Source organism: Coenobita brevimanus, chromosome 68, assembly GCF_032717465.1.
Source record: "Coenobita brevimanus isolate Jiangsu-jjx chromosome 68, ASM3271746v2, whole genome shotgun sequence".
Taxonomy (NCBI): domain Eukaryota; kingdom Metazoa; phylum Arthropoda; class Malacostraca; order Decapoda; family Coenobitidae; genus Coenobita; species Coenobita brevimanus.
In genome coordinates this window covers 22232080-22239899 of record NC_137021.1, presented here as the reverse complement: position 1 = coordinate 22239899, position 7820 = coordinate 22232080, and positions in this window count along the sequence as shown.

The window sequence follows — 7820 nt, the reverse complement described above, 5'->3', positions numbered from 1 at the left end:
GAAATTTTTGTGTATGGCATTCATTAGTTACAAAAAGCCATAGACTCAGTAGAAACAACAGCGGCGTTGAGTGCAACTCGCAGACAAGGTATAGGTGATATCTATCGTACAATATAGGAGTGATCTATTGTACAATATTGGAATACACTTAGAGACAAAACAACCATCATTAAGCTCCGTACAAATAACGGAAAAAAAAAAAAAAATAGTGAAAGACAGTACGATACTCATTTACAGGATTTGCTTGCTGCATGTTTAGAAGTACTTATGAAACTTGACTGGAGTAATAAAGGTATTAAAATAGGAGATAAATATCTGAATAACCATAAGTTTGCAGATGACATCGTTCTATTTGGTGAGTCAGTTGGACAACTGCAACTGTTGCTAAAAGGGTTAAACCGAGAAAGCCTTTGAGTGGTACTGAAAAAAAAAAAAAAGACAAAACTTATGCTCAATAACCAGGCGTAAACTGAGGAAATAAGATTCCAGACGGGAGTGTTAGAATTAGGGCATCTTGTACAGACTAACCAGTCATTTGAACCTAAAACAAGAAGATTTGTTGAGCTGGGTTGAAGCGCATTTGATAGACAAAGTAGCATATCAAGGGTACTTTACCACTATATTGGAAGCAAACAGTTTTGTCTCAGTGCATTCTTCCTGTAGTGACTTACGAAGAGCCCAGATAAGTATCAAAAAGTCAATACTAGGAATCACTTTAAGAGATAAGAAAAAATCAGCTTGGATTAGGAAACCAAATGGAGTAAAAGATGTCATCGAATCAAAACAAGACGAATTGGCAGTGGGCAGGCCATATTAGAACATAAGAACCAGATGGAAAAGGAAAGCAGCAAACAGGGTAATAAGTAATTAAAAAAGACCAGGAGCTAGACCAGGAACTTCGAGGTTTGATGAAATAAAAAATTACATAAGGAGATACAGGGTCCCGGACAAAAGAAAGTAAAATAAAAACAAAGAACAAGCTATGAAAACAAAATTGGCTAAAGATCTTAGTGTTCTGAAATTGAAAGAAAGTGCACAAGACCAGGATAAGAGGAATCCTTTGGGAGAGGGTTATGTTATGTGGTAGTGGAATGTTACAGGCTGATGACATCCATCCACCTCTCTCTCTCTCTCTCTCTCTCTCTCTCTCTCTCTATATATATATATATATATATATATATATGTGTGTGTGTGTGTGTGTGTGTGTGTGTGTGTGTAATTAATGTCAGAACTACAACGTCAAGCCATAATGGTTAGTTTCCTTTGTATCCAGTCCTATAACTCGTAAATCTGACTCTTTAAAAAAGTGTTCGGTGTCACGAGTATAAAAACAGACTCTGCTAACATGGAGAATAGCTCAGTGACATGACCAGCCACAAGTGTTGAAGGAAATTTTGCTCTGGTAGTTTACAGGATTATCATTTGCCTCTTAACCCACCCCGTCCGGGAAGAATTTTCACCACCGACCCCACCAATCTCGGCAGATTTTGGAAAATTTGTTATTTGGCTCAAACCTCTGCTTTTGGTGAGAAAGGATGGCAGATCACAGAGAAAGTGCTCATCTGATCCTAGAAGTGGTCTAGACAAGTGACCCTCCACGAATCTGGTACCGTGTCCTCTGGAGGTGCTCGGCTGCTGTCTCCTTTTCTGTGGATGAGGTAAGTATTGGAAACCTCTCAGAATAGGAAGATATTTATTAAATTGGTACAAAATAACATGTTGTACAAGAATATATTGGTTTTCACACAAAAATGTAGGCGCAATAAGCACTGTTCCATTAAACAAGCATAGCAAAATCACCAAAATTGGTCACATATGACTCGCTATGATTTTTGTTTCAACATACATTTAATTTCTTCAACTTACATAATACTTCTCCACTAACATTATACCCAGTTCCACTTTATATAAGTGTTATCACATATTTACAGGCCTTCCGATTATATTTAGCGTAATGTTGGCACATATTTACATAGTTAGTGAACTCGCTATGACTTCTTTCAACTTACATTCTTTTTTCAACTTATATAGGCTAATACATTTCCCCTAACATTACAGCCGTTTCAACTTTATATAACTGTTATCACATGTTTATGGGCCTTACAATTATACTTAGCATAATACTAGCGCATATGTACAATTGGCTTCACTTTTAAGTACTACACCAACTTGTGGCATCTTGGTATATGTGACACCACTGTGTTCGTTTACATCATCGTATTAAGACGCGAATGAGTTGGAGGAACCCCGGCATAATGGTCAGGTACTGACAACTACATTGCTATGATCTGTGTAGTGATTATATTATATAAAAGATGTAGTGTAATTGAACATGTGCCTGTAATTCGAGCTTAATTTAATGTGATGGTGCTGGGACGAATCAGAGAGTTGGATGCTTCGTTGTGGATGTTCAGGGGTGCTGTTGGTCCGAAGCAGGCCTTGCTTTACTGAATGAAGACGCGGGCGAAAATAAGACTTGCCTAGCGCAACATATAATGAAAGATGAACATATTCATCATATATATATATATATATATATATATATATATATATATATATATATATATATATATATATTGATGGTAGGCTAGGGCGCTCACCATCCAATCACTTGATGTAGTGCTGCTCTTGGGTGCCTGCCCTCTTCTCTCTTCCGTCCTTCCATCCTCCCTCTTCTGCTTTTCTTTCCTTCATTGTTTCCTCTTCCTTCTGCATATGGGTGACTCTGCACTGAGTGACGAGACACATGGTTTCCTGTACAACACCAGAGAACCATTTAGTATGCTAGGTGGTAACCATATAACCAAATTATGACGCCTGGTGGTTTAGTGGGTAATTAAGGTGCTCCAATCGGATTGAGACTGTGTAGGTTTATATCCAAAGGGTGGTTGGTGTTTATTACGTATTCGACTCAGGGATGGGTGAGGCCGGTCATCCTGATCGTAAATGTCAGGACCTACTTGCCTAGGCCCCAGCTCCTACGCTCCTCATGGGTAACACAGGATTAGATGATGAGTGATATATATATATATATATATATATATATATATATATATATATATATATATATATATATCAAAGGGATAATGCAAGAACAATGACCAGAATGCAATTTAAGTATGACATGGATGTCAAGTAAATAATGAAACTATTCTACAGTGGGGGGGGGGAAGTAAAATGTAAAGGAAAATAAGCGGTGATGAAATGCGGTGGTGTAACACATTAATACCCAATATTACACACCCAAATACCTCAGGCAGGCCACCATGACAAAAAGCTGATGTGTTATCATGGGCATAGTATACTCGTAATCTGAACCGCCAAGAGCAACGTATACGAAACCCAGCGGTTCTTAAGAACGAAAAGGGCAGTAGCCAATCATATTTATTATCAGGAGTAGTAGGAAGCCAACCATGGGCAAACAGAACTTTTGTCTGGGCATCATGAGTAATGCAACTTCAGTCAAAGAAGGCGTTAGTCATGGACAGAAGAAACAGCGAGGTTGCACTACGAGGACAGATCGTCGGTCGTCGAGAGAGTGGCTTAAGTATCTAGGCCATCGCCAAGAACCAGGCATATCAACTAGGACTGTGGCAAAGTTGATACGAAGATGGCAAGAATCTGGAGATCTGACTAATCAGGGTATGTAGTCATACCGTGAACAACATTGCATTCCTCTTGCACCATTTTTAATTAGTGAACTAATTTAGCCACGTTCCTCTAGTGTTATCGAAGGGCAGTAATTATGCCCTATTGTTACCTCCGCCATGAGGTTTATATTCTCTGTCTGTATGTCTGTATGTGTCGGTCTGTCCGAGTGTTCGTGTGTGTGTGTGTGTGTGTGTGTGTGTGTGTGTGTGTGTGTGTGTGTGTGTGTGTGTGTGTATGGATGGGTGTGTGTTTTACGCAAAAACTAATGAAAGGATTTTCATGAAACTTGGTGGAGGGATGGAGCATGGGGCAGGAAGAACTCATTAAATTTTGGAGTGCATCCGGTTAAATGGGCACTCGGTAGAGCACATACATCCGTCAACTACTGAATGGATATTCATGAAACTTGGTTGAGGGATGGGGCGTAGGCCGGTTAATATATCCTATCAAATTCTGGAGTGGATCCGGATAAAGGAGCACTCAAATGGAGTGCATACCACCGCAAAGGACTGTTGGACCTTTACGGAGGTATGCACTCTACTGAGTGCCCTTCTAGTTATTATTGTATTTGTAGCTTTCCCATATTGCCCACCTTGTTTGGGTAGGGGCCTGTGGGTAGGCAGTCGTCGTCCAGATTTTCAAGTGAAAAGTGACAAGTGTGTCCACCCCCCATGGCATTACGTGAGCCTGTGACCCCAGCCCCCTCGGGGAGACTGGAACCTTTGCGCATGGCATGGGTTTCTACCAAGAAATGTTTATAACAGGTTGCCAGTGCTATTTAGATCATATTTTTAATCTTTATCTCTTTTTGACATATTCATATGCCTCATAAATGTATTATTCCCTTAGAAACACTAAATACGTAATATAATAAATTGGAACTGGGGTTGTAAATCTTCCCATGAAGTTTGTCAGTTCGTGGGTTGCATCTGTCCTACATAATGAGGGACACCGATTTTGTCCCTAAATCTCCGCCTCACCCTAAAAAAGACAGCACGTAGATGTTAATGAGAGTTTGCATATGTAGCATTTCCTTGAGAGTCACAACATTTGCTATTACTGAATCTTCCCATACACCCAAAGGCTCTCATATCACTCAAAAAGAAACCTTTTCCCACACATAACCCCACTTAGTGTAATACTAATCCCCCCTAACTACTCATTCAAGAAAGTAGGAAAGTGTTTACAGAGAGATCGACATACTTTCGACCGTCTGACAACGTAAATAATTGCATTCCACAGCAAAACGACCACGGTCACGAGTGACGACACGCCAACAGGGCGAAGCGTTACTACGTGCGACACGGGAATCCCCACTAACAAAATTTGCAGTGGCACTCTGGGAGAGACTTGGACTAGAGGTATCTCTACAGTCCGTCGGCGGTTACATGAGGCGGGAATACATCATAGGGTTGCCACGAAAAAGGAGAGCCTCACAGAAGCGCAGCGTGCTGCCAGGCTGGAATTTACCCGCCAATATGAGAAGCAAAGGCTAGACCTAGATCAAGAGAGAGAGAACAGTTCAACCGACTTCGGGCTCTTGATCTAGGGCTAGACTTCTGGTCAAGGGTTTTCTCTGACGAGAAAACTCTCTGATCGTCCTATCATGGTAGGGATCATGTGTGGAGGAGAAATAATACCTGGTAACATGTTTAATATGTTGTTTGACCTAAAAGCACTGCCGCAACAAGTGTTTCATAGTTTTAGAGAGAGAGAGAGAGAGAGAGAGAGATGGAGTAAATCTCGGCAATCGACATCCTGTTGGGGAGTTAAAAACATCACACTCCGGTATCCATTATTGCCCACAAATGCAACTTCTCCCAAGTCACATTAAATTTATTCTTGTTTGGTGTTAAAAGTAGGTCATCTAACGTAAGAAAGGCTGAATTTTCAAGCAATGTAATCAAAATTACAATAAAATGATAACTTTGCAGTGGATGAGTAAGGAGTCGGTATGGTTACACAGGCGCCTGCAGACGAATGAAGAGAGATCCCTCGCTGGGTTTAAAGACTTATAATTTCACACTGTTTTCTTTTCAACCTTCATAATTTTCTTTTTTAGGTTGATCCTACTGTATATTTATGCAATCTTCACGAGAGGGTGAAAATGTTTGGAATGGGTATGTGGAAGGATCAAGAGAATCCGTATTTCTTTCCCAGAAAGGGTGGTGGGTATGTCGATCGCCGAAATTTGCGCCAGCTGGAAAGAAAAAAAAAAGACTGTAGTACTTTAATACAAACACCAGAATATCATAAATCACTTAGGATTAGACCTACGAACTCGGTGATTTACTGTGAAATAGGCTTTCATAATCACATCATGAACAATGCGACTGGTTTGTCAAATTAAAAATCACTTTATATTAATATACATATCTATTACTTAACAGAAACTATAGATTTGTTGACCAAAGAATCAGTTACTCAGCATATTTGGGAAGGATAAATAAGTCTTTAAAATGTAGTTTATACCATTCATAGTCTGTAAGGTGAAATTATTCAAGAAAATATAAGAAACGCTACTTCCACCTATTCACCAGACTAGATAACTGTTATTCCTTCTATAACTATTTTTTTTTAATACATTAAAGCATTTTCAAAACAAAATAGGGTAACTTTCAACTAAAGGAGGAAGCCAGAACCAAATCTAACTCCTATAACGTAATATTCTTTTCTAGCTATAGTCGAGCAAACATCTACGAGACCAGAAATGGACATTAGTGTGCAATGTATGGAGTGGGGAATATTACGAGAGTAGAGGGACGGTTCACAGCCCAGAAGTATCTGGAAATTCTTAAGGAATTTTTCCTACCTTCCCTGCAGGAGCAACATCCCTTCCCACCAGGTCCCATCATATTTGTCCATGATCGGTGCCCATTTCACATGGCACGTGCAGTCCAGGAGAGGTTTGCTACATAGGAAAATCTTCACCTCTTGGACTGGCCTACCAAGGGTAGCGATTGCAAACCAATTGAAAGTATCTGAGCGAATGTGGTACACACATGGAAGCCAGAAAGAGAGAGGACAGCCGAGCAGTTGAGGGAACATATATGGCGAGAATGGGAATCTCTAAGGGGAAAGCCACACATTGTGAGAAATGTCGTCTCCAGCATGCCTGATAGACTCCTTGAGGTTATTGTGCAGGAGGGAGGATGGACCCATTACTAAACACATCAATAAACTGTGTATGATCTACAGTCTCAATTTTCCTTTTTCATATTTTATTGTTACGGATTACCAAATGCTCCTAGTACTGTATGTTGAGAGATTCAGGTAATGCTGTTAAAGTGAGCTTAGTAGCTCTATCACAAGAGTGCGGCTCGCCATCCATAAAGTCGGGAGTTAGGGCCCATGCGGTGCTACATGGCTTTCGATGCCTACGCGATTTCATATATATATATATATATATATATATATATATATATATATATATATATATACAGTATACTGAAGACAAAAGTAGACTTATTCCATATACCTTGGCCGTGAAACACGAATACTGTGAGTATCTTATTGGAGTGGGTTTAAAATTTTAATGATAAACTTTCTCTTCTAGCGGGCGACAAAACCTACCGGTATGGCCATTCTGGCTAAATGCATAACCATTTTACTAATGTTAGTGATAATCTCGCGGTTATCAATCTGTCAACCATTTCTGATGTTGCTTACCACTACACACGACAGTGCTATTGGTTTCAGTTGCTTGGTGCTATAATGTAATATTCAAGTCTGTTAATTGAACACTGTAATAAATCTGAGTGTCTACAAATACTTGATTATAGTTTTATAGCTTGATTTTTACTAAATTCATGACACAGCACACATTGTATAAGTGGCTTGCTGAAACCGAATTGTCTGAGCACAATAACGCAGTATGGTGGTATAACGGGTTAGAAATGAAAGTAAGGGAGATATGTGGAGGGAAGCGTAGTCTGGCAGATACTGTAATAGCTGATCAAGGAGTAATGAAGTAGTCTGATCATGTGGAATTCATGGATAGTAGGATTGATGAAATGGATATAAGAATCACAGGTGGAGGGCGCAACAGAGAGAAGGAGAATGAAGAGATGGAAGAATACTGGGAGACGGCTTTGTGTGGCTGGGAGACAGGCTTTTTGTGGCGGAAATTTTTCAGATATTATGAATTTGACGACACTAGCCCAGAAGGA